Source organism: Anastrepha ludens, chromosome X (genome assembly GCF_028408465.1).
Source record: "Anastrepha ludens isolate Willacy chromosome X, idAnaLude1.1, whole genome shotgun sequence".
Classification (NCBI taxonomy): Eukaryota; Metazoa; Arthropoda; class Insecta; order Diptera; family Tephritidae; genus Anastrepha; species Anastrepha ludens.
The window spans coordinates 25885039-25911516 of NC_071503.1; the positions used below are offsets into that span (position 1 = coordinate 25885039).

General features: G+C 34.3%; 1 pseudogene; it reads left to right on the forward strand.

Annotated features, from left to right (window-relative positions):
• The first annotated feature begins 14920 nt into the window (after positions 1-14920).
• LOC128869263 (tigger transposable element-derived protein 2-like) lies at positions 14921-15878 on the forward strand (annotated as a pseudogene).
• Positions 15879-26478: the final 10600 nt, after the last annotated feature.

The following is a 26478-nucleotide window of genomic DNA, read 5'->3' on the forward strand; positions in this document are numbered from 1 at the left end:
TTGCTCTGAAAAAGTTGGTGAAAATTGGAAATAAAGATTTGGGTAAATTTAAAATCAATAATAAAAAATATACGTATTTCTATTTAAACGCCTACATATATCAAGTATTACGATTCAAGACGAAAATTTTCATATGCAGATATTCACATCAAAGCTATTATTTTAGCTAACCATTTATTACACATACATATATGCCTGTATATGTATATATTTGGCGCTTACACCATTGTTGGGAGCAGAAGAATTTGTGATGTGCGTCTTTATGTTTTTCCATAAATGGAGGGACTTATAGTTTTATGCCGCCTCCGCACGACAGAAGTTTTTTTATAAGGAGCTTTTGCATGGCAGAAATACTAGGTTTTATTTATTTATTTATTTATTTATTTCATCAATTGAAGTATAACTTAAATAGATTACTAATATTATATTAAAGCTTAAATATAATATATGGTAAACAATACTGTGAGATACATTAGTCACAATTCAAAAAGTGTATCTCCACATTAAGTCTTGATTTGAAAGTCTCTCGTGAGTTAGAGAATATATCCAAATGTTTGCATAATTGGTTAGACTGTCTTATACAACGTGCAAGCGGTTCATTTCGACTAAAATTGGTCTTGTGATAAGGTAAATATAACATATTGTTGAGTCTTAGGTTACGAGTGGGACAATTAAAGAGTATTAGCTCCAGCAAGAAGTGACATTTGATATGATTCGTAACTATGTCTCTTATAAACATTACCGATGAAGTTTTTCTCCGCATTTCTAAAGTTGGCAATGCTAACAAAAGACATCTACTTTTATATGCAGGCAAACTGCAAGGCCAACGAAGTGAATGAATAGCAAATCGAGTGAAACGTTTTTGAACCTTCTCAATTCTTAAAGATGAACCCATATAGAATGGATCCCAAATGATGCTGCAATATTCGAAGTTTGATCTCACAAGAGAAAAATACAAATTTTTCAGCGTAGAGATATCCTGGAACTCCCTTGAATTCCTTATTACAAATCCAAGCATAGATCTAGACTTGGCAATCATAAAGTCTATATGTTTGGAAAACGACATTTTCGATGTAAATATGACCCCCAAGTCTTTCTTTTCGTAAATTTTTGTGAGGGTGGTAGTGCCCAACTTGTAATAGAAATCAATCGTAACTTTTCGTCTACTGAATGACATGTGCTGGCATTTACCAGCATTAAGAGGTAAGGAGTTATCATCACACCAAGCTTCCAATCTGGCTAAGTCTTCCTGAAGTCTTATGCAGTCAGTTACGTTCTCTACCTGACTGTAAATTTTCAGGTCATCTGCATACATCAGACAACGTGATGTCTCGAAAACGTCTGGAATGTCATTAACAAACATTAAGAACAATAGTGGCCCAAGATGGCTACCTTGAGGTACGCCTGAGGTAACTTTGATGGCATCAGATTTTATGTTATTTATACGAACGAATTGAGTTCTATCTGTTAGATAAGATGCAAGCAACTTGAGTAAGCTAGGATGAAGACCAAATGAACCCAGCTTTTTAAGTAGGATACTGGCTCGATCAAAACGCTGGCTCGATCAAACGCTTTCGAAAAATCGGTGAATATGACATCGCATTGTTGGCCTGTTTCAAATTGGTTTAAGACATAATTTGTAAATAACCCTAAATTCGTAACAGTAGATCTACTTTTAACAAAGCCGTGCTGATTAGGCGATATGAGATTTGAAATTTGGAAGAAAATCAAATCATAAACTAGCTTTTCAAAGAGTTTAGGTATGATAAATGATTTTTTCCAATTATGTAAAAACTCACCAGAAGCTAGTGATTTATTGAAGATAATTGCACAGTTTTTTAGTAATATAGGAGGGAAGCCATCTTCTCCAGGAGATGGGTCATTTTCCAAGGCCGATAGGCTCCTGAGTACATCATTAGATGAGAGCTGGAAACCTTTATTTGTTCGTAAGCTGTTAAAAGAGGTATCTTCTATTCCGGTGTCGGATTGACGAACATAAACAGATCGAAAAAAATCTGCAAAAAGATTACCAATTTTTTGAATGTCCGACAACGTTTCCCCAAATAATGCATTTTTTCTGGAATTCCAGTGGTTTTCTTTTTACCGTTAATGAACTGCCAAAAAGATTTACAATTTTCTTTGATACCACTCTCTACTTTAGAGATTTAGTTCTGATATAAAAATTTGTTCAAAACATCGAATTCTTTTTGCAAACGATTGTTCGCTTCATAAAGTTTTGCGTTACTTTTAGATTTGCGGTATAATTTGTATGCTTTGGTTTTTTTATTGTTAAGATTAATGAGCCTAGAATTGTACCAGGCCGGTTTGGACTCATTTTTTGCAGACACTATTGGAACAAACATATGAATTGCCCTTTCTAGTCTTCCTACGAAATCATCATACATCTGTGATAGCACGGGTTTGTTTAAGACAGTTTCCCAATCTACCAAATCCAATGACCGCGATATCTGGTTGAAATTGGCTTTATAGAAGTTATAATTTATGCAATTATTAATAACTGATTTGATATAGCTTATATGTTTAAAACGTACACATAACGCTTTATGGTGTATGGAGTTAGGAAGAGGGGGTGAAGAGAGGTACTCGACATCGGACTTTAGATCATTGCTTATGAATACTAAATCAAGTAAGCGATTCATATCATTGTGTACTCTGTTAATCTGGCAGAGGTTATATTCGGCAAAAGTGTCAAGCACCTCACATTCACTCTCGCTTGATACTTCATATGGTACTAATTTCTTAGCATCATCGTCGAAACACCAATTAACATTGGGTAACTTGAAGTCACCCAAAATAATTATGTGTTGACCGCCAGTTAGACTATCCAGTATTGTACAACAATTAATTACATGCTTTTTATATAATTCAATTGGGCTTGAAGGCGGTATATAACTTACACTAATGTATAATTCATTCGATTTTCCTAAATTAATTTTAATTATTATTTGATCAACATCAAAATATCCGTTGTCGGAACTCATACTTGGTGACAAAGTGATTTGTGTACTGGGTAGCCTCGAACTTACAGCAACAAGTACGCCACCACCTTTAGAGAGACCAGTAGTGCGGGAGCATCTGTCTTTACGAAATACATTATGCAGTTGACAGTCAAATATTTCTGCTGTATAATGGCATTCAGAAAGCCAAGTCTCTGTTAAAACTATGATATCATAGACAGATGAAGAGGAGAAAAAAAAACAATGGTAGCATTTTAGTTCTTATGCCGCCAGCATTCTGATAATACAGTATATTAGAAAGTCTGCCGTATTTGATAACTTATTAACGTCGGTACACGCTTGGTGTGCGGCGGTTTCGTCTCCTCTCTTTGAAAATTTTTAAACGGACGCACTTTTATATTCTCTTGCCAAAGAGAAGCGTCGAAAATCTTGTTATAATTTTTTTCAGACACCAAGCTTAAATGATACTCTCTTTAGTCCTTTAAGTTCGACGTCTTTCTTTACTAGCATATAACAAGAAAGGTCGCTCTTATCGATCGCTGCGTGGTTGTGTACATATTCGATTATGCTTTCAGCGGTCACTGTGGGGTTGAAATATGACAAATGTACCCACTTCATAGCTACAATTACATCCAGTTCACGGTTTGCATTGCAGCCAACAACAGTGTTTTTCGGTTTACGTTTTGGATTTTTGTTCTTAGCACCAATAGTTGTAAACATTTCATCATTAACCGACTGCTGCTGCGAATCAGCAAGAGAAGGGTTATCCGACGGCACTGCTTGATTGCTTTGTGATAGCAACGACGCACAGTGGTTCTAAATCGACGAAAAGCGGAAACAATTCAATATCTTGCAAACGGATAGTCCGAATGAGCTGAAAATTGGTACACTGAAAATTCATAAAATGTCTAAGCTAAAACTAGAAAAAATTTTGGAAATTCTAAATAGTTTTGAAAAACTACGAAATTCAAAATAATATTTTACAAAAACTTGTCCTTTTTCTATTATGAATAAGAATAAAAACGGATTTCAAACTCGTAAAAATAAATTGTTAACCCTTCTAACTGCTTATTTGTCAGGGTTGAAGTGACCCAAAGGTCGTTTAATTGCTAAAAATAAATAAAACTCAATTGCATTATTGTTTTTTATGTTTTAACTTATGTACTAAATCTAGTCGCAGTAGAAAAGTTTAAAGAAAATCATAATTTCAAAAATTAAGTTTAATTTCAAATGGTTTTAGTAAATATGGCGTTAATTAGCACTACTAATATTTTTTTGTTTTTGTGTTTTATTTTAAAAAGATTTTTTTATAAAGATAACTAGCAAACCCGGCCCGCTTCGCTGGGCACACTAAAATAAAATAGATATGGTTTAGAACAGAAAAGATATGGTTTTCATATTGTTTATTTCTTTATTCTTTATTCAAGCGCTTTGGCATAAACAATATTTTTTGTTTTTCTATTTGCTTTTGAGTAAATATATAATGTTGTTGGCTTCCCAACACGTGAACAGCCAACGTATAGTTGACCATGAGTGAATACTGGTTCTTGTAAACTCATCCCGCATATTTCTAAAGTTCACCCTTGTGATTTATTGATAGTTATTGCAAATGCTAAACGAATGGGCAGTTGCAAACGCTTGAATTCAAATGGCAATTCAGGTGGAATCATAGGAATTCTGGGTATTAGAACGTCTTCATTCTTGAATTTGCCAATTAAAATAGTTGCTTGGATAGCATTATTCATCAATCGTTTGACTACTTCATTTTGTTCTTGACGTTCTTCTGATGTCGCGTTATTCCGGGCATTTCTCATGCGCCTATTATTATTTGTCGAACGACCAATATGATTACGTGATTGTCTTGGCATTTGTACTGTAATAAACATGATTGTAATTATGGTATTTTGAGATTTTAAAACATGTTTTTTTTCAATTTTGTGGATTATATTTTCGATGCATATGTGTTTAAAAGCCCAAGTCCACATGGTCAGGATTATTTTATTTTGTTGTGATTTTCTTAAATCATCTCTTTGCTTCTGAAAATTGGTGACAATTTGCATGATAAGACTATTGATTTTTTCATCAAAGTTACGCTTTTTTCGTGCTCTTCTCTTGCATCCTTTAACAATTTCTTTTGTTTTTTCATTTTTTTTTACCTTTTTTTCACTCATGGTGTATCGTAGCTTATCGCAAATGAACCGAAAAAATAAATCCACAAAACATAATTTCATTTGAACATTCGGATTTCACATTAAACTCTCAAATTTCGTAAGAAATTACTCACTGTTCCAAAATCCACTCCAAAAAAATTCACAAAAAATGTTTACACTTTGCACTTACGTCTTCTCCTTATGGCGTCCAAATCTGAAAGAAATATTGACACATTGTAACTCACACTGTCAATTTGACAGTTTAGTTCCGCCTCAAGCGTTAAAAAAGTAAACGACATTATGGCTGGTTCAAAGAACGCTGTACGCGTTGCCGGTGTTCCGAATTACAACCAAACTTTACGAAACCCATTTTCAATACTTATTTAACAATGTGTGTAAGTTTGGTTTAATTCGGTGCAAAGACACGTCGGGTCCACGTTTTGGCATATATTTCGAGACCTTAGTGATCAATAGGTATGAAAATGACCCCGTATTAAAGTACTTATCAACAGCTTTCATTTGATACCCATATTGTACATACACAACCAAAGATTACCCGGGTCCACGTTTTGAGCTATATCTCGAGACCCCAGTCACGGAGCGACATGAAAAATACTCTGTACTAAAGCATTCACCAACAGCTTCCATTTGATATCCATATTGTACAAACATATCCTAGGGTTACCCGGGTCCACGTTTTGGCCTATATCCCGAGACCCTAGTCACGGAACGGTATTAAAAATACTCTATACTATAGAAATCATCAACAGCTTCCATTTGCTACCCATATTGTACATACACGTCCGAAGGTTACCCGGGTCCACGTTTTGACCTATATCTCGAGACCCTATCTACCAATAGGTATTCAAACTATACGGAAACCATCTTCAATACCTACTTAACAATGTGTGTAAGTTCGGTTTAATTCGGTTTAAAGACACGGCGGGTCCACGTTTTGGCATATATTTCGAGACCCTAGTCATCAATAGGTATGAAAATTAACCCGTATTAAAGCACTTAACCACACCTTTCATTTGATATCCATATTGTACAAACATATTCTAGGGTCTACGTTTTGGTCTCTATCTCGATACCCTAGTCACGGAGCGGATGGAAATACTCTGAACTAAAGCATTCACCAACAGCTTCCATTTGATACCCATATTGTACATACACATCCCCAGGTTACCCGGGTCCACGTTTTGACCTATATCTCGAGACCGTATCTACCAATAGGTATCCAAACTATACGGAAACCATCTTCAATACCTCCTTAACAATGTGTGTAAGTTTGGTTTAATTCGGTTTAAAGACACGACGGGTCCACGTTTTGGCATATATTTCGAGACCCTAGTCATCAATAGGTATGAAAATTACCCCGTATCAAAGCACTTATCAACAGCTTTCATTTGATACCCATATTGTACATACATCGCTGTTTTATTTGAAATAAAACTTTTTGAATTTGAGAATCGCTGACGTTAGGGTAAGTATTTTTAAAGAATAACTGTAATTTATCAAGATCGCGATTATTATCAATGATCTTTTTATACAAAATTTTATAGGAAATCGAAAAATTTTCCATTTCAATAAAGTAATTCAATAAATTCTAATTATTTAAATAAGTATACTCGTATAGAATCTACGGAATGTTTGGTTTGTAAGAAGGAGCGAGTATTTTCCTAGTAAGTGCAGTATGTCAATGAACTTACACAAAAAAAGATGGCATCAAAGTAAATCCAACTGCATTAATCAGAGACTGAACCCATTACAAAATGTTGTCTAAAAAGCAAAAAATTAATGTCAGGGTTGAAACTTTGATAAGATAGAAAATATTTATTCATTAACCAGTACACAATATACTTGTAAAACAAATTATTTAAATGAAATATGAAATTAAGCAAAATGCAATTAGAAGAATGTTTTCTTGCTAATTTCGAATAAAGGCAGCTAAATTATATTTGTCGAACTCTCCAAGATAACGCTGCGATTCGCCGGTGGCTACACTTTTTAATGACATTTATTTCAACTCCTTGACTTTATTTTCAAAAACATTTTTTTATTATTCCAAATGCTACTTCGACCAGTTTTTATATTTCATCAACAAGTGCTTTTACACAGTACATAACACAATTGATTTCATCAAGATTTTGAGCTAATACGAACATTTAAAGACCTCAAACGGCCAAGGTGGCAGCTGGTGGCAGCTGATTTTACATCTATCTGATTGCGCAGAATGTACTTAATACTAAAATATAGTACTCAGCTTGGAGAAGAGTGGAGCTTTTTTTATAGACCTCCTAATCGCATACTCTTTTACATATTTTCTTTCGATTAACTGATTTATGTTCTACTAAGACCATGATAACTGGAGGAACGATATTATATATTCTATCTAAGGTACTATCCATACCTAATATAAAAATCATAAAAGATTTTAAATATTGTTCATCCAGCTAAGGAACTTATTAATCAACCTTTTATGAAAAATATTCAGAAAAACCTGCTGCCAGCAATAGTACAACTTTGGCGATTTTTCCTGCGCAGCACATATCATATAAATAAATGAATTTCTTTTTTTCAGAAACCTCATTAAATTAGCTATTCAGAAAAAATTTTTTAAAATATTTTTGTTAATTTTCATCATTTGGAATTTTTTCCGCCCAGAAACCACTGTGCGACGTAAGCAGCGCTGGAGAGTGCGTAGCATGTTTTTGTGTTTCTACTGTTTTAGATTGTTTGGCATTAGGCGGAGCAGCGAGAAAGAGCTTATTGCAAACCTTAGCATTTCGTACGGTATTGACTGGAGAGTCGGCAGCGGCTGCAGCAGCGGCAGGATTAGAGGTAGATGGAGCAGAAGAGAAAGATGGTGGTGTTGATTTAGAAACAAGTACTCGATCCTTGTTTTTTGTTTTTGCAGAATTATTGTTGTGTAGTACATGTAAATTGTTCTGAAGGGCTTTTGTATCATTAGCCAAAGCGGGAATAGTAGCAGCGACATCGAGATCGCAAAGTTTGTGACGAACGGCTTTTACCTCAAATTGTAGTTCTTGTACCTTTTTAACTAGATTTCTCTTGTCGGTTTGCAAGGAGCTAATTACAGCTATCAATTTCGCCACAGCTTGCAGGTTGATTTCTTGCTTGCTACACTCCGCTGATGGATTCGGTCTTACGGGTACCGAAGTAGCTGGAAGCGATGAAATATTGGTGGTCCCAGAAATATTTTCTTTGTTGTTGTCTGCATCTATTGGCGGAGAAACTGAGCGAGGCGACAGTAGGATTGAATTACGGCGCGCTTTTGTGCATTGTTTACAACAATACTGCTTATTTATTTTCAGCAGGTACTCAATGTCAGCAGGCAATAAATTTTCACAAGTAAGATGGTAAAATTCACTGCACTTAACACACTGAATTATTTTGTTTGGCTGCCCACGATCAACCTTTTGACCGCATATGCATGGGGCATTGTGGATAAAAAAGTGTCCAAGTAAAACAATAGGTTAAATCGAGTCACTGTCGCACGAACGATTAGGTATATTACCAATAAACTTAGTTAACGCGGGAGGTCGGAAAAACACGTCCGTTTACGTTCAACGCTAGTACGCTATGGTTTTGGCGTGATAACGTCTTATAATTCGATTTAGCCGGCTGCACGCACGAAAAAATGTGTCGTTATCTTGCTCAATCGTCGTTATCTTGCTCAATCGCCGTTACCTTGCTCAATCGCCGTTACCTTGCTTGAACTGCAAGCGAAAGCGCGGAATGAACGACAAAGAGCACAATCGGCCCCCGCATTCGGCAACGTTCGACATCTGGCTCTCTCCTACTTGAGTGAGCATATATATGTATGTATATGCGCATATGTACATATATAAATTCACATATTTGTATTTGCATATGCCTTCTTCCTGTGTGCATGGTAATGAATCATTTCTTTGTTGAGAATAGGAAGATGATAGGAAAAGTAGGAAACGAAAGGGGGTGTTTCGAGTGTAATGTGTCTTGAAAAAAGCAAATCGATGATGTTGCCTCTTGGTGTTGTTGACTTATTAAGGGGTTATACGCAGTTATGAAGCAAATAAAAGACGGGTTGTCAAGGATTTATCCTGAAGAAACTTCAGAATATTTTAATTTGAAAATTTTTGGCGGTTATAAAAGCATCCTTCAAGAACGTAACAAATATTTTTATTTATGAAAATGTTGATTATAGAGCGCGCTGCAAGCGATTTCTGGAACCTCCTTTAAAAAAAGACGATTTACGGTGTACATCGTAACTCAGGATTGGATTATCTGAAATCAAAAAACCAAACAAATTTTGTTAATATGTTAGATTATCTAGTAATTAATCGTTCGGCTAATCAAAATAGTGAATTTTCACAAAATTTGGCCGTAAATTGATTATAAAATGGAAAATAAGTATCAGATTTACAAAAGGAACGATTAATTATATTACTAGAAAATGTATCTTTAAAGATTGAGTTAAAACGGTTGACCGATCAAACAAGCCGTTTTCGAGATATCGTGTACACCGACTTGAAAAATGCCGTTTTGAAAAAAACACGTTTAAAGTTTCAATACCTACCTTAAAACGTGCCGAGGCATCTCTACATATTTAGGTATAACTCCGAAAGTATTGCTTAGATCTACTTCAAATTTCGTGCGTATACTTTTGAATATATGTACATTACAAAAATGCAATAAAAAAAATCGATTTTTTTGAAAGTCATAACTGCGTATAACCCCTTAACGTCTGATGCACAATATAAATCGAACATATCTTTCATGAATTTGATCAATGTTTCGTAATTGTTCAATTCCATTACGATTCTATTTACCTCCTTCTATATATCCATACAAAATATCTATCAAACAAATAAAATTAAAATTTTCTTTTGAAAAATGCAACCATTCCACCAATATTTTCTTATGACGTTGTCACGTGGAACTATCGTCAGTAAACCGACTTTACATACAACCTCTTTTTTCAATATGTTTTGTGGTTCGATAGGAGAGGACATTGCTACTAGCCTAAATTTTTTTTTTGTTATGTTGGTACACTCTTCATAAGAACGTAATCAATCTGTCAATTCATTATTTGTTTACAAGCCATTTAGCATCGACGTGTCACAGTATTTTCTACAATGAAAAAAATTAAGTATCAAGCAGTGATCGAATTTTTATTTTTGGTTTAAAAGCAAAGGCAATTTTTGACCGAATGATGGAAATATATAAGGACTCTTCGCCATCAATTCGTTAAGTAGAATTATGGGTTGCTGAATTTAAACGTGGTCGTACAAACCCTGAAGATGATCCACGTCAAGGACGTCCAAACACAGCAACAATACCATAAATCGTAGAAAAAATACAGGATATCGCATTGGAAAATCGTTGAGTAACTGAAAGAGATTTAGTAGAAGCCCTAGGTTTCTCATTGGGTAGTGCAGGCAATATTATGACTGAAGTATTGGGTTTCACAAACCTGTGTGTGCAATGGGTGCCGCATTCGCTAACAATGAACAAAAAAACACATTCGAATGTGACTTTCTCAGGAACATCTAGAGTGTTTTCGAAAGGATAAAAATGATTTTGTGTATCGATTCCTCACAATGGATGAAACTTGAGAGAGACCATGAGAGATAAGTCCAAGGAGGTTTAACATTAGTTTTTTGGGATGCGAAAGGAATTTTGTTTGTGGTATACTTGCAAACTGATAAAACAATGAGTTTTGAATATTATTGAAACCCTTGAAGAAAAATTTCGTGGAAAAATACCCAGTTTGAAAAAAAACTCTCTTTCATTACCGGTATTTCAAGCCCTAAAATTGTGTTTTTCTTATCGGAGCTCAAAACTTATTGTACAGTCAATACAAAAAAATGTCGATCATTTAGCGTCGCACGCCTGTCGCTTTCTGGTTTATCTGGGACTTCAGGAAACACTTTGAAGCCGATTTTTAAGCAACTGACACATGCGCTAGATATATAGTTAAAACATAAATATAGCTCAAACCGCGGCTACAATTCGTTTATCGAGTTTTATAAAAGACTAGCGTACCCTCGCCCGCTTCGCTAGGCGGTAGACAACGTTTTTGGTTTTTTCATCTTTCGCGTAAATGAATAATGACGATGGTTTGCCTACTCGTGAGCAAGCTACATACAATTGTCCATGAGAAAAAATTGGGTATTCTAAATTAATAACGCACATTTGTAGAGACTGTCCTTGCGCCCTATTAATTGTCATAGCGAAGGCAGGGCGAATAGGGAACTGTAAACGTTTGAAATCGAATGGTAAATCCGTGGAAATCAGTGGAATTCTGGGTATCAAAACGTCTTCTTCTTTGTACTTCCCTTTCAAAATTGTTGCTTCGATAACGTTACCCATTAGCTTCTTCACAGCGAGTCTGGTACCGTTGCAAAGTCGTGGCACATTAATGTTGCGCAGCATAATAATCAGTGCTCCAATTTTTAATCGTAAATTATGAGGTGGTAGACCTGGCAAATCGAGTGAGTTTAAGAATTCAGTTGGATAATTTACGACATCATCTTGATCAGTAATAGTGTCCATTGACTTACTTATATGCAACTATGTTACCAGGTATTTGATCCAAAATAGCTTTATTTATATCATTGACGTCCTTATTTTTCCCAGCTAAAATTGCTCTTTCGCTGAGCCAATCATGGTTTTTGTAATGTTGAACTATGTTTGGAAATACACTCTGTATCAATGCCTCTTTAGACTGTGCAAAAGTGCAGAAATTGTAAGGCAATGTAATCATTCCTGTTGGGTCGACAGACATTTGGCCATTTCCGATTTTCAGTAATTGGTGTGAAAATTCAGCTGCTGACGGATCGTTCTGTAGTTGAACACGTACGTTTGTAGCAAGTGTAAGCGTGTTTACATGTCTCCATAAATACGATGATTTTAAGCATGCATTGATTTCATCTGCAGCCGTAGATTTTGGGATCACATGTAATGTTTGCCTGAAGTCTCCAGCCAATAAAATCATGGCACCTCCAAAGACTGTTTGGCTTCCTCGTATATCTTTCAAAGTTCTATCAAGTGCTTCCAATGGTTTCTTGTGTGCCATAGTACACTCGTCCCATACGATGAGCTTACATACTTTAAGAACTTTTGCCATTCCAGATGTTATCGAAATATTACATGTTGGTGTTTCATTTACCTGCATATTCAAAGGCAACTTTAATTCAGAATGTGCTGTGCGACCGCCTTCCAGTAATGTAGCCGCAATTCCGGAAGAAGCGAGTGCCAAAGCAACGTTATTATCTGATCGAATGCTTTCTAATATCAATGTAATCAAATAGATCTTTCTTGTTCCCCCAGGAGCATCCAAGAAAAACAATCCACCAGTTCCATGGCTAACATTATTCATGATTGTATCATAAACATGTTGCTGTTGGTCATTCAATTTCGTTAAATTTGATGTTACAAATGTGTTAAGTTCATTACAATCATAATAGTATTCACGCTCCAGTTCTCGATTGAGAACTTCGGTTGTGTTTTCGTTTCGTGATGAACAATTTCCGTCTTTGACTCGTTGTTCATTGAATTTTCGTCTGAAACAGCAATCACATTGTCCTCATCAATCTGAATTCCCATGTCTTCAAACACGCTCATATCGTTGGAGTTATCTGAATTTTGTGTATTCATGTGTTCATCCTCTTCGGTAAATAAATCCACAACTTTATTTAAATCTGCCATTCCGAAAATGTAATCTTATTTATTTCAATTCGTATCAATCCGGGAACAATGTATTCTATTGTAATCTTATCGATGTGAATACCCAAAGAAAACTGAATAAGCAAATTTTTTCTGCCACATCACATGGGGAAAGGTATAAAGTGGTGTGGTCTGGTGTGCGGTATTCGTAAACAAACCGTTTGAACATTTCCTTTGTTCCTACAAAATGTATATCTCGTTTGACGTAAACCCAAAAACAACTTCTGTCCAATCTCTGAGAGGCGAATAACTGTTTTCTTGTCTGGCAAACCTTGATAAATCTATCATCCTTGCCTCGTTTGACGTAAACCCAAAAACAACTTCTGTCAAATTCTCTGAAAGCAGAATAACTGTTTCTTGTCTGGAAAACCTTGGTAAATCTATTATCCTTGGTCAACACACTTGTTGCTCTCACAAATGAACTGCACACAAAACACAAATCAGTAGTTCGGCGTTCGTGTATGTGTACTGAAGCATTTCTCTTCATAAAGAGCGTACAAACCTCTGTGTTTATGTTTACTCTTCGTCGAAAAAAATTTGCAACTTAGCAACACGACACAAATCGTTTCACAATAACGAAAAATTCGTATATTTATTCAAAAAAAGTTGTACACAGAAAATGAATTTTCACTAAAAACACAATTTGTACAATATTTTGATTTTTTCTTTTTTTTATATGAAGAAAATATTAAAAAAAATTTTTTTTGCTAAAAACCTTCCCCTAGTGGATCCCTATACAGTGCACTCGGGAAAACGTCAACACTAGTTTACGTCAACATCCCAAAACGTCAACCCTTAATTTTTTACATTGTCTACTCTAAAACGTCAACCAAACCACAAAGCTCTAAAACGTCAACTTTAAATAAATCAAAATTTTGAATTAAGCAACAGTTAAAATACACAGTTTTGATCACACACACACATTTATCTCATGAAATTAGTTCAGAATTCGGGTATTCCCCTTATATTTAAGTACATACATATTTATGTATGTAGAATAGAAAAAAAATTCCATCTCAATGTGTTGTCTTTTTTATATTCAGTTGGTTTTTTGTTCTCGTAAGTGCCACATTACCAAAATATGTTCAAAACAACCGAAAGTGCTTAAATTACAAGAAAAGGCAAATATTTTGGATTTATTAGAAAAGGGTGCAAGTGCGGTAGCTTTAGCGAAACAATATGGTATCTCAAAATCAACAATTAGCAAGATAAAAATGAAAAAAAATAAAGTTTTGGACTGCGTCAATAATACGGTTTCCGGCCCGGGAAAAAGAAAGACATTAAGAGCATTAGAGTTGCCGAAAATGGAAAAGCGCCTGTATCAATGGTTTGTAAAGCAGAGAGAAAAGCATTATCCGGTTAATGCATTAGCGCTCAAACAAAAGTCTAAAGAGATTCATCTAAAAATAAAAGAAAAGGAATGTTCTTTTAACGCAAGTGATGGATGGTTGCAAGGTTTTAAAAAAAGATATAGAGTTCGCCTGCTTAAAATAACTGGAGAAAAGCTATCTTCACAGCCTTTGCTGGTCGAACCATTTAAAATCAAACTTAAACAAAAAATTGAAGAAATGGGTCTTTGCCATGATCAATTGTACAATGCTGATAAGTCTGGCTTATTTTGGAAAATTTTGCCAGAAAAGTCTTACGTATCAAGTGCCGAAAAAACTGCTCCGGGCGTAAAGACAGAAAAACAACGCGTTACTTTTTTATGTTGTGCTAATGCTTCCGGAAATCATAAGCTTGATTTGTTGGTGATTGGGAAGGCAAAAAAATCCACGCATTTTAAAAAACTTTAACTGCCCAACTGAGTACAAGAGTTCCAAGTCCTCATGGATGACATCAGCTATTTTCTACGATTGGTTCCACAAATCCTTTGTGCCACAGGTTAATATTTGTTCTGCTACAGAAAAAATATCGCTTTTAATAGCTAAGATTTTCTAATTTTAGGTAACAGATTTTCTTTTAAAAAAGGACTTGCCAGTTAAAGCGCTCCTTCTGATAGACAATGCTCCATCTCATGAATTAGAGTTTAAAACAGAAGATGGAAACATAGTTGCAATGTTCTTTCCTCCGAATGTAACCCCACTTATCCAACCAATGGATCAAAACGCAATTAAAATAACGAAGCTGTATTATAGAAACAGTCTTTTAGCCATGGTAACAGCAAAAAAATCAGATCTAGTAGATTCTATGAAAGCTGTTACATTAAGGGATTGTGTTATGCTTTTAGAAGCCGCATGGAATAAAGTTAGCAAAGATACAATGCCAAAATGCTGGCAAAATGTTTTGCGTTTCACGGAAAATGAGACAGATCCGGAGGAAGATATTCCTAAACTCGGAACTGCAACAACAAATGGAGCTCGCAGTTGATCTGCTTTATGAAATAAACCCTCAGGTTTGTCGCTTTATAAAATTATTTTAACGACACGACCAGTAACTTTATACATTTTTTAAGGTTGACTATACAGTATCATCCATTCAAAAGTGGAATGAAGATTTTCTACTGGGTAATGTTTCTAATTCGTGTGAAGCTGAGGAGTTAGAAGTGACCGATGATGATGACAACGATTTAGATACGAGTACAAATGTACAGACAATAAAACCAAACGAAGCTGTCGAAATATTTAACCGGGCTTTGGATTGGGCTCAGTGCGAGAATGTTGAGCAAAATGACCTAAATGTATTAAGACGTTTACGAGAGAAAGCTCTCCTTCAAGTATTAGAAAGGAAAAAACAACAGAAAAAAATAACCGATTTTTTTTAGATGCATAAGTATGTATGTGAAATGTGATCTCTTTTGAAATGCGTTCCTTTAGTTTTAGTTAGGCTGAAAGCCTTTTTTGTTCTTTTTTTGTATTTGTTTATGTTTAGTTTAAGTTTATAGTCAATAAAAACGTTTAAAGCACACTATCAATATGTTTTTTTATTAAAAGTTTCTACATTCATAAACGTCAACAATTTGTTAAACGTCAACACTCGTGGTTTTAATTAGTTGACGTTTTCCCGAGCGCACTGTAATATGAAAAAAGAACGAATAAAATTGGCCTCGTATCGGCCCAAAAAAATGCGTACAAACGAACATCATTTAATTTTTATATATTATATATTGTATATATATATAGATGTACATAGACGATTTCAGTTTCAGTTATAGTTAAAATTAAATCAATACAGCTATAGTTAAATCACTTGAAACGCGATGAAGTTTGTAATTGGTGTAGGATTAGGGTGGTATAATGATGTCTCAAATTAAAATACTAATACGGCTGTTATAATGGGCCCGTTGCGTTCCTCGCAATAAAAGTATTGCCGCAAATAAAAAACAGATATTCTTGTCGTGAAAGCAAATATTGTATTTCGTTGTGTGTAAACAGGTTTTTGTTGGTTGTGAAATATATTGCAAAATTATTGCTTATTGATGCAGAAGAGGGTTTAAATAGTATTTATGGTAGTTGTAGACGGCACATTCATTTTCCAGGACAACGTGGTTAAGCGAAAAGAGAGTATTTGAATTTACTCAATTAATTTAAATTCCATTTACTTTCTGCATTTCATTTGCTAAAATAAAGAACACCATTGATAAACATTTGCGGGACACAAAACTGTTCTTCCTTCCAGTTGTATTTATCGCCGCACTTGCCGTACGACAAAAGTACAAATTTGCTAGTTTTTGTGCATTCCGCCAAAGCGTTCAGCGCGTATATGGCGCCTTCAACTCAAATACAAATAATCTATTTTGCTGTCGGACCTATAAGCATGTATATTTGCAATAAGGCGTTTTTTATAAGAGGGCTACCACCTGATTCAAAATTAAATTGAAATATTTAATAGGTTAAAGGAGTTACTGCAAAGTTGGTATTATTTCTAAGCAACACGCGGGAGGATTCCGTCTGCTTAAAATACCAAATATGACCTCAATTAAGGGGATAAAGTAACTGAAATATAAATAACAATATGGGCTTCAGACGCAAGATGTATATTTTTGAAAATCGAACGAACAGTGCAGATGTACAGGGTCCGGCCATAAATTGAATTTGGAAAATTATTCAAAGTAAAAAATGTGTGAAAATAATATAAAATTAAGAAAAAATTTACTTTTGCTCGATATGCCCACCTTTTGCCTTGACTGTGGCCTTGAGACGCTCCAGAAATGAGTCCCAAGCTGTCCGAATGTGACTTGCAGGTATTCTGGGCCACTCACGGACAATGGATCTTTTAAACGCCTTGCGACTGGTGAATCTTTTTTCATGAGAATATAAATGTGTATTTATTTATTCATTTTAGTAAGTCAGGAAATACAAAGTTTCTTACAGACTACATAGAACTAAGAGTATTTATATAGAAGTAATTAACAAAATTTAAGCTTAGGAAACTAAATACAAATACATAAGGTAATTAATTAGATTTCTTACAAAAAGTCTAAATCCAAAACGGAGGCGAGATAGTTAATGTCAGACAGCGTTCTAACGAGAGGCGCATTGGCACTATACAAGGAGGCGCAAAAGTAACCTTGCGATGTTTTTTGGCTGTAATTTTTATTATTATTTTTATTTGGTCTTTTAATTTGTTTTACATCAAGTCGAGAATATGATGTCATGTAAATGGCCGCCGCCACAGTTGATTGCCATTTGAGCCTTTTTATGGCATTTTCCATCACTTTCGCCAAAACTTCCGGCGATAGGTCCTCACATTCTTGACGGATATTGTCTTTAAGAGCTGCAAGAGTCTGAGGTTTGTTGACATAAACCCGCGACTTCAAAAAGCCCCACAAAAAGAAGTCTGGAGCGGTCAAATCAGGCGATCTTGCTGCTCAGTGCAAATCCCCAAAACGGGAGATTAGGCACCCGGGAAATACATCCTTCAGCATATCGGTTGTGGCACGTACAGTGTATGCCATTGCACCGTTCTGTTGGAACCACATGTTTTCCAATCCCAATTCATCAAGTTGCGGCAAAAAGAACTCGTTGATCATTACTCTGTAGCGCTCACCATTCACAGTAACCGTTTGGCCCGCGACGTCTTCGAAGAAAAAAGGTCCGATGACTCCTCCAGCGAAAGCAGCACACCATACAGTGACTTTGAGCGGGTGTAATAGCTCTTCGTGGGTTACACGCGGATTTTCAGTGCCCCAGAAGCGTAAGTTTTGCTTATTTACGTACCCGCTAAGATGGAAATGGGCCTCATCACTTATGATTATTTTTGATGAAAAATCATCTTCCTCTTGGTGGTGATTAAGGATGGCTTGAGCGTATGTTAGACGCGATTGGCGGTCAGCAGCTAACAGCTCATGGACCGTCTGGACTTTGTACGGAAACATCTTCAAATCTTGTACCAAAATTCGTTGTAAAGACCGTCGACTGATACCCATTTGCGTGGCACGTCGTCTGGTCGATGTCGACGGCACTTCCATGGCATCCTCGGCTACAGCAGCAATATTCTCTGCAGAACGGCTACTCCGGGGTCTGCCACGCCTGGCAGCATCTCGTGTTGTGCCAGTCTCTTCGAGGCGAGCGGCTAAACGTCGCAGTGTTTCACCAGTAGGCGTTGGACGGCGAGGAAATCTGCGACGAAATTCACGTTGTGCAAAAGTCACCGACCGATTATTGGTCAAATAAATAGTCAGCAATATTCCGCGTTCTGGAGCAGTGTAGCGTAGCATTGTTTATTAACGTGTATTTCGCATGTGTTTACTACACCAGTGTCAAAACAGAACTGACATTAGGGGCCAATCGCAAAATTTATAGCATTTTCTGATAGGAGGATTACTTTAGCGCCACCTGTTATAATGTCCTACTAAAGCCAACATGAAAAATTTTGCAACGGCGAGAATTTGAATTTGAATTTGAATTTATTTATTACTAGTATAACAATACATTATAATTTACAATAAACTGTAAGTCCTACAGAGACTATTAAAAGTCTGTTCGTAGGCTAGTAGCATTTATAATGACAATCTTACAAACTAAATATAACATTTAACAAAATAAGTTTTGTATGTAACATACGTAACATACATTTGACTTACTAACTAACTAACAACAAACTTACTTATATCTAGCGGTTCTATGAAGAACATAAAATAATTTTCTTTTTTTATTTTTATTTTTTTTTATTTTACAATGAAATAGCGCGATATTAACAAATATCATAGGTGTAAATTAGTTTTTGTTAACCAGATTTTTATATCTTTTTTATTTTTGTCGTTAATTACATGATAGGCTTTTAACCTCTTTGGAAGCTGATTAAATATTTTAATGCTATGGTTTATGTAACATTTTGAACCAATACGTAATTTACATTTTATGTGCTCAATTTGTCTATTTCTAGTATTTATTATCCTTGATAGAAAAGAATTCTTTAAGTTATTGTAATTTTGTATTAAAGCTGTAAAGTAGAACAACTTTTTTATCGAAAGAATGTTGTTAATCTTTAAGGAATTATCTGTTATTGAGTTTTGTTTACTCCTAAATATTATTTTTAATATTTTATTTTGTACTAATTCAATCCTATTTAGTTCAGATTTGTACGCACCTCCCCAAGCTACGATACCGTAAGAGGTGACTGACTCAAATAGGGCATAATAAATAGTTAATAATTGTTCTTTGTTTAATATATATTTTAATTTGGCAAAAACAAAGATTAAATATCTATTTCGCTTTATTAAATAATTAATTTGAAAATCCCATTTTAACTTATAATCGATTAAAATGCCAAGATATTTAGTGCTTTCAACCCGTGTTATTGGAATACAGTTACATTTACTGTTAGAATCATGATTATGCATAAATATATTAATATTTCCAGGTACAGAATCTTTATAAACTCCATAAGTTAGAAATACCGTTTTATTAATATTCACAGATAATTTGTTTTGACACATCCATGTAAATATTTTATTTGCAATTAAATTTGCATTTAATTCAGCATCCTCCCAAGTATCGCCACTTATAAGAATGGTTGCATCGTCAGCATACGATATTATATTGTGAGGGTTTTTTTGGCTAAATTGTACAGCACTATGTATTTCATTTATGTATATCAAAAATAATAAAGGTCCTAATACTGTCCCCTGAGGGACTCCAATATCCACAATCGTTTCACTACTAACAATACCATCTACCTTTACACATTGTGTTCTCCCAGTAAGATAATTCTTTATAAGATTCGAGGCGATTCCACGGATACCAATATCGCTTAATTTTTGTATTAGAATTTTGTGGTCAACCGTGTCAAAAGCCTTTGCTAAATCTAAAAATATTGCAATAATTGGTTTACTATTATCAAGATTTGTATATATATATTCAGCAAAATGAGCTAATGCATCTTTTGTTGATTTTCCTTGGCGAAAGCCATATTGATTTTTATTTAATAGGTCTATTTATAAGTTCGTGCGGTTTTACAACAGATGGCGTAACTTGATTATTATTCCATCGATCCACATTTCCAAACATTCATTGGAGAGCTACTGTCGTAAGGCACAAACGTCAGTATAAGTTTTTTATTTGAAGCGTAAACAACAATATTTTTACCACACTTGAAAATGTCGAATTTCGTGCATAATAATGTGTTTTTGCGGGGAATTCTTCTTCATTATTTTAATATGAAGAAAAAAGCAGCCGAAAGTCATCGTATCTTGGTGGAAGTTTATGGTGAGCATGCTCTATCTGAGCGAACGTGCCAGAAGTGGTTTGCACGCTTTAAAAGTGGTGATTTTGGCTTGGAAGACGAAGAACGCGAGGGTGCGCCGCCAAAGTTCATGGATACCGAATTGGAGGAATTGCTCGATCAAGATCCGGCTCAAACGCAAGAAGAGGTTGCAAAAACTTTGGGAGTTGATCAATCAACCATTTCCAAACGTTTAAAAGCCATGGGAATGATCCGAAAGGTAGGCCATTGGGTGCCGTATGAATTGAAGCCAAGAGACGTTGAACGCCGTTTTATGGCATGCGAACAACTGCTTCAACGGCACAAAAGAAAGGGTTTTTTGCATCGAATTGTGACTGGCGATGAAAAGTGGGTCCATTACGACAATCCAAAACGTCGGGCAACGTATGGATACCCTGGCCATGCTTCAACATCGACGTCGGCGCAGAATATTCATGGCCTGAAGGTTATGCTGTGTATCTGGTGGGACCAGCTGGGTGTTGTGTATTATGAGCTACTGAAACCGAATGAAACGATTACGGGGGATGTCTACCGACGACAATTGATGCGTTTGAGCCGAGCACTGCGAGAAAAACGGCCGCAATACGCCGATAGACACGACAAAGTTATTTTGCAACATGACAATGCTCGGCCACATGTTGCACAAGTGGTCAAAACATACTTAGAAACGCTCAAATGGGATGTCCTACCCCACCCGCCGTATAGTCCAGACCTTGCGCCATCCGATTACTATCTCTTCCGATCGATGCAACATGGCCTGGCTGACCAGCACTTCCGTAATTACGATGAAGTCAAAAAATGGATCGATTCGTGGATTGCGGCAAAACCGACCGAATTTTTCACAAAGGGAATCCGTGAATTGCCAGAAAGATGGGAAAAAGTAGTAGTAAGCGATGGACAATATTTTGAATATTAAATTTGTAACCATTTTACGTCAATAAAGTTTCAAATTTCGAAAAAAAAACCGCACGAACTTATTCATAGTCCTATTAACACGTTATATTTGTTAAGAAAGGAAAGTAATCTTTTATGCACTACTTTTTCAAATATTTTTGATACATTAGAAATTAATGATATTGGCCTATAGTTAAATTCAAAATACTTTTCTTTAGCTTTTTGAACTGGTATTATAATTGCTTTTTTACAATGATCAGGACAAACTCCTGTTTCCAAGCATATATTGATAATGTTAGCTAGAGGTTTTATAATGAAATTGCTTAGTTTTTTTAATACGCTTGTTGGAATTTCATCTATTCCGGCTGCTGTATCATTTTTTAATAATTTTATTATTTTTTTTATTTCATCTGGATGAGTAGGAAATAAAAATATTGAATTTTTAATCAAGACCCTTTTTTCCACATTTTTCACCTGTATATTTGATTTTATTTGCCATTTCTGTGCCTACACTATTGAAGTAAGTATTAAACTTATCAGCTATATCTTTTTTTTCTGTTATATTACTTTTTCATTTCTTATGAGTAAGTAATCAATTTTTTTTTTTTTTTTTTTTTTATTTCAAACATAAAAAGTAAATTACAATGTTTAATTACACTACAACTAGTTCAGAAACTAACGAGCAGTTTGATTCGAAAATAAATTACAATTGATAAAAAGAAATTACAAACAATATTTCTTATTTTCTGTTAATAGCCAGCAAGTTCATGTGGTTTTTTCCTCTTTAATCTTCGAACTGGGCACGGGTTACTAAGGATGCTCCTAGCTTCTTCGTTTACATGCCCTTGAAGTCGAATTTGGTGCGCTTCTGCTATTTTCTTAATTTCTTCAGTTACAGTGTTAACTTTAAGGTCCCGATGAATATCAGCATTTCTGACGTACCAGGGTGCTTTAACGATGATTCTCAGCACTTTGTTTTGAAAGCGTTGTATTACATTGATATTTTCTTCACTGGCGCAACCCCAAAGCTGTGCACCATAGGCCCATAATGGTTTTAATGTTTGTTTATAGAGCAATAATTTGTTATATATGGATAAATGCGATTTCCATCCAATTAGCCAGTTCATTTTGTTTAGCCTGATGTTAAGCTCATTTCGTTTTATTTTTATATGCTCTTTCCATCGCAACTTCGCATCTAGGGTAATACCTAGGTATTTTGCAGTATTAGCGAATGGGACTTTTTCATTAGAAATCATTATTGGTTGGTATTTTGTAATTTTATTTGTAAAATTCACGTGAATGGATTTACTGTTATTGAGTTTGATTCCCCATTTTCTCGTCCATGATACCATAGAGTCGATTGCAGTTTGAAGGTTCCTTGCAGCTTTTTCTTCTGTCTTTTCAACACATAAAATTGCAGTAATCAATTGAGCTTTTTTTATTTTTCTTTTTATTAGAGTTTATTTTATTATTTATATAATTCCAAAATTGCTTATTAGATTTTAGATTGTTTAAGCAATTTCTTTCATAATTATATTTTGCAATTTTTAGTAGTTTATTTAATAATTTATTATATTTTACGTATAATGTATGACTTTTTTCATCATTAGGGTTTTTTCTCCAAAGATTGTAGAGCATTTCTTTTGTATTGCATGAAATAACTAGACCTTGCGCTATCCATTTACTTCTTTTAATATTATTATTAGTATTATTTTTTTTTTTTTTAACATTGGTTGCTCTGTGCTCTGGTTGTGTGTCATTTCATTTGCATCATTCATATAATCAAATAGATTCCAATCAATTTTTTTAGCTATTTTATAAAGGTTTTCATAATTTAAAACGTTTGTGATTACTTTATTAACAGAAATATTTTTTATTTTTAAACCAATAGTAAGAAAAGTGCAATAATGATCTGAAATATTGTTTTTATATATGATGGTTGAGATATCATTTACTTTTTTACTGATTTTGCCGAAAATATGATCTATGCAAGTGCCCCCGTTCTTGTTTGCTCTTGTTATACCGTTAATATATGGCTTAAATTCATTAGCGTACATAGAATTTATATATAAATCGAGGGGTTCTAAATTGTCTTTATTGCTTAGTAATAAATTTTTTTGGCTAATATCAATATTTATGTCCCCAATAATAAAATGATTTTTTAATTTTTTATTTTTTAAAAGATAGTTATCTAAATCATTTATAAACTCTTTTTTATCAGTGCTCGGAGATCTATATATAGAAGTAAATGCGATTTTTATATTATTTTCACATGTAATTTCCGTATACAATGCACTTATTTTACCTATATTAACTATTACAGTAGATTCTTCTATATTTTCTTGAATGTATATAACAACCCCATCTGCTGGACTGGTTTCACCGCTACTATAATACATTTTATTTATATCCATCAATTTTATATAGATCAGGCGCCTCTAATCTCCACGTTTCACTACATATGATAACGTGTGGTTTAAATGTCAATTGTTCAAGGAAAACACATAATTTCTCATATTTACTATTTAGGCTTTGTATGTTTAAATGCAACAGTAGAAAATCTTCATTTTTAGTACATTCTAACAGCTTTTCGAAATTGTTAATTTCAAACTCATTGCAGTACATTTTTATTTATTTAAAGGGTTACAAGGATAATTAGTTTTGTCAATAACTTTTTTCCTTAATCTTATGTGTGATTCGCATGCAGGATCATCAGCACTATGTTTCTCATTTCATTTCACTTTTAGATTAAATTTTTCATTTGCATAGACGCAATTGACGCATTTTTTTTCATCCTTGTTATTGCAGTTACTAGCAAGATGATTGCCAGCACATAAATAGCATTTTTCAGTATTCTTGCATTTTTTTTCACTGTGATTATAGCCGGCGCATTTCTTACATCTGTTTATATTCTAGTCGTCGTAAACATGACACCTTTCATGTCCCACATAAATTTGTTTATTTTTCATTACGTTTTCTTGTTCCAGAAATTTTGATGACTGACAAATATATGTAAATTTCTGTCAGCTGTCTTCCAGTTATATATGTACGTATTTCCTGTAAATACTGTTGAATTTAATAAAATAATATTACTTGATAGTTGCGTAATAGAATGAAATGTAGTTAAATATTTATAACGTTTCAAAAAAAAAAAAAAAAATTACGTTTTCGTATGTATGAGGCTCAACTTGTATTATTGCTGTTGTAGTATTGTATTTTTCTTTTTAGTTGTGTAAGTGTGTATTATATTTACAGTACTGCCTTCCATTAAATTATTTCTTTTTTTTATATCGTTAATAAAGCAGTTTTCATCATCCCACATGTCTTCGATTCCAACAATTTTCAACCTTGGATTTTTCTTTTCTTCCAAACTGATTGTATATTTGTCATTTGAATTTATTTGAAGAGCTTCTTGCAGTTTGGCTGCATTTGAAATATCTGATTTAATTATAATTTTATCATTTTTTCTTATTATTTTTTTTACTGGTATGCTGGTTTTATGTTGTAGATTGTATTTAATATTATTAATAGTTGTTTCTAAATCTGAGTTTATTTGTTTTACGATTACGCTTTGATCTTTTTCTTTATTTTTAGGTGTTTGCGTAATAGTAGAATATCATGTATTTGCAGCATTAAGCTTTCGATCACATACCGCTTGCATTAACCCTCTACCGCATATAACGCCAAATATGGCTTTTACCTTTGATTGTGTTGTATTTTTATAAAAACGGGACTTAATCAAAAGAGAATAATAATTATCACATTCTATGCTTTGTTTTCTTCTCATACGCAAAACTAAATATTGTCAACAAGTGTTTTAGCTACTTTTTCCGTTATCTTTTTTTGAGTGCTTCAAGTGTGAGAACAAAAGCAAATTTTGAAGTGATTTATGTGCACTATTGCATAAAAAATAAAAGCAAGACTACAGCAAAAAATATATATTTGTATAGAAAGTGAAGTTATTTTTTGAATAAAAATATAATTTATATGAAAAGTAAGTATCTTGTGTTTGATTTTTTGTAAAAACTGACGAAGCCATATATGGCGTTTCATGCACTAAGGTAAATAATGAACTAACATATGTGTATACATATTTCTGTTTTGTTTTTTGATAAATCGCAATGGAATTTCCTAGAAATGAATGTACGATCATTTTATGGTAACTTAAAGTATGTTTATGAAGTTAATAGAGGTGATCAAAGTGATGATGACTACATATCTGATACCGACGAAGAAGACTTTATAAGTAAAGCGCCAGAACAGGAGTATACCTATTTATGTACCAGAGTCTGATGATACCGATGACTCAGATGACTATAACAAGCCTTCTACATCAAATGCAAAATTTGCTAAAAAGCCTAGACCTCCAATTGGAAAAGAAATTTATTTGCCTCCTTATTCCAGTGAAAATTTTCCATTTCAAGGAGATTCAAACCTTCCTGAATTTATTGAGGAACTGGAAACACCAGCAGATATGTTTAATTTTATTTTCAATGACGATTTGATGAACTTTATTGTAGAGCAACCGAATTTAATTGCATTACAAATGGATATAAATAAACCTGCCAATATTACTCGGAACGAGATTGATCAGTTTATAGGTGAGTTCAAGTAAAAAAGTTAAAAAAATTACTTCTAAAAATTATTTCAGGCATAGCAATATACATGTCTTTGATAAAACTACCATCATCCGGACATTATTGCAATGACATTGCAATGCAATGACATGTATCAGATGGGAAAACATCAAACGATTTTTACACTTCAATAATAATGAAAATATAAGATCACCAGGTGAACTCGGGTTTGATAAGCTTTTTAAGATTCGACCATTGTTAGATAAAATTTGTGCTCGATTGTTGCTTGTACCCACAGAAGAACATTTAGTGGTTGATGAACAAATAATTCCCACAAAGTGCCGCCATCACCTCAAACAGTACAATCCAGCAATCCACATCCAATGGGGGGGAGTTTCAGGTTTCAGTTACGATTTTGATATATTTGCCGGAGCTCAAAGCGATACATTCCCGGAAGGAGCACCAAATATAGGAGAAAGT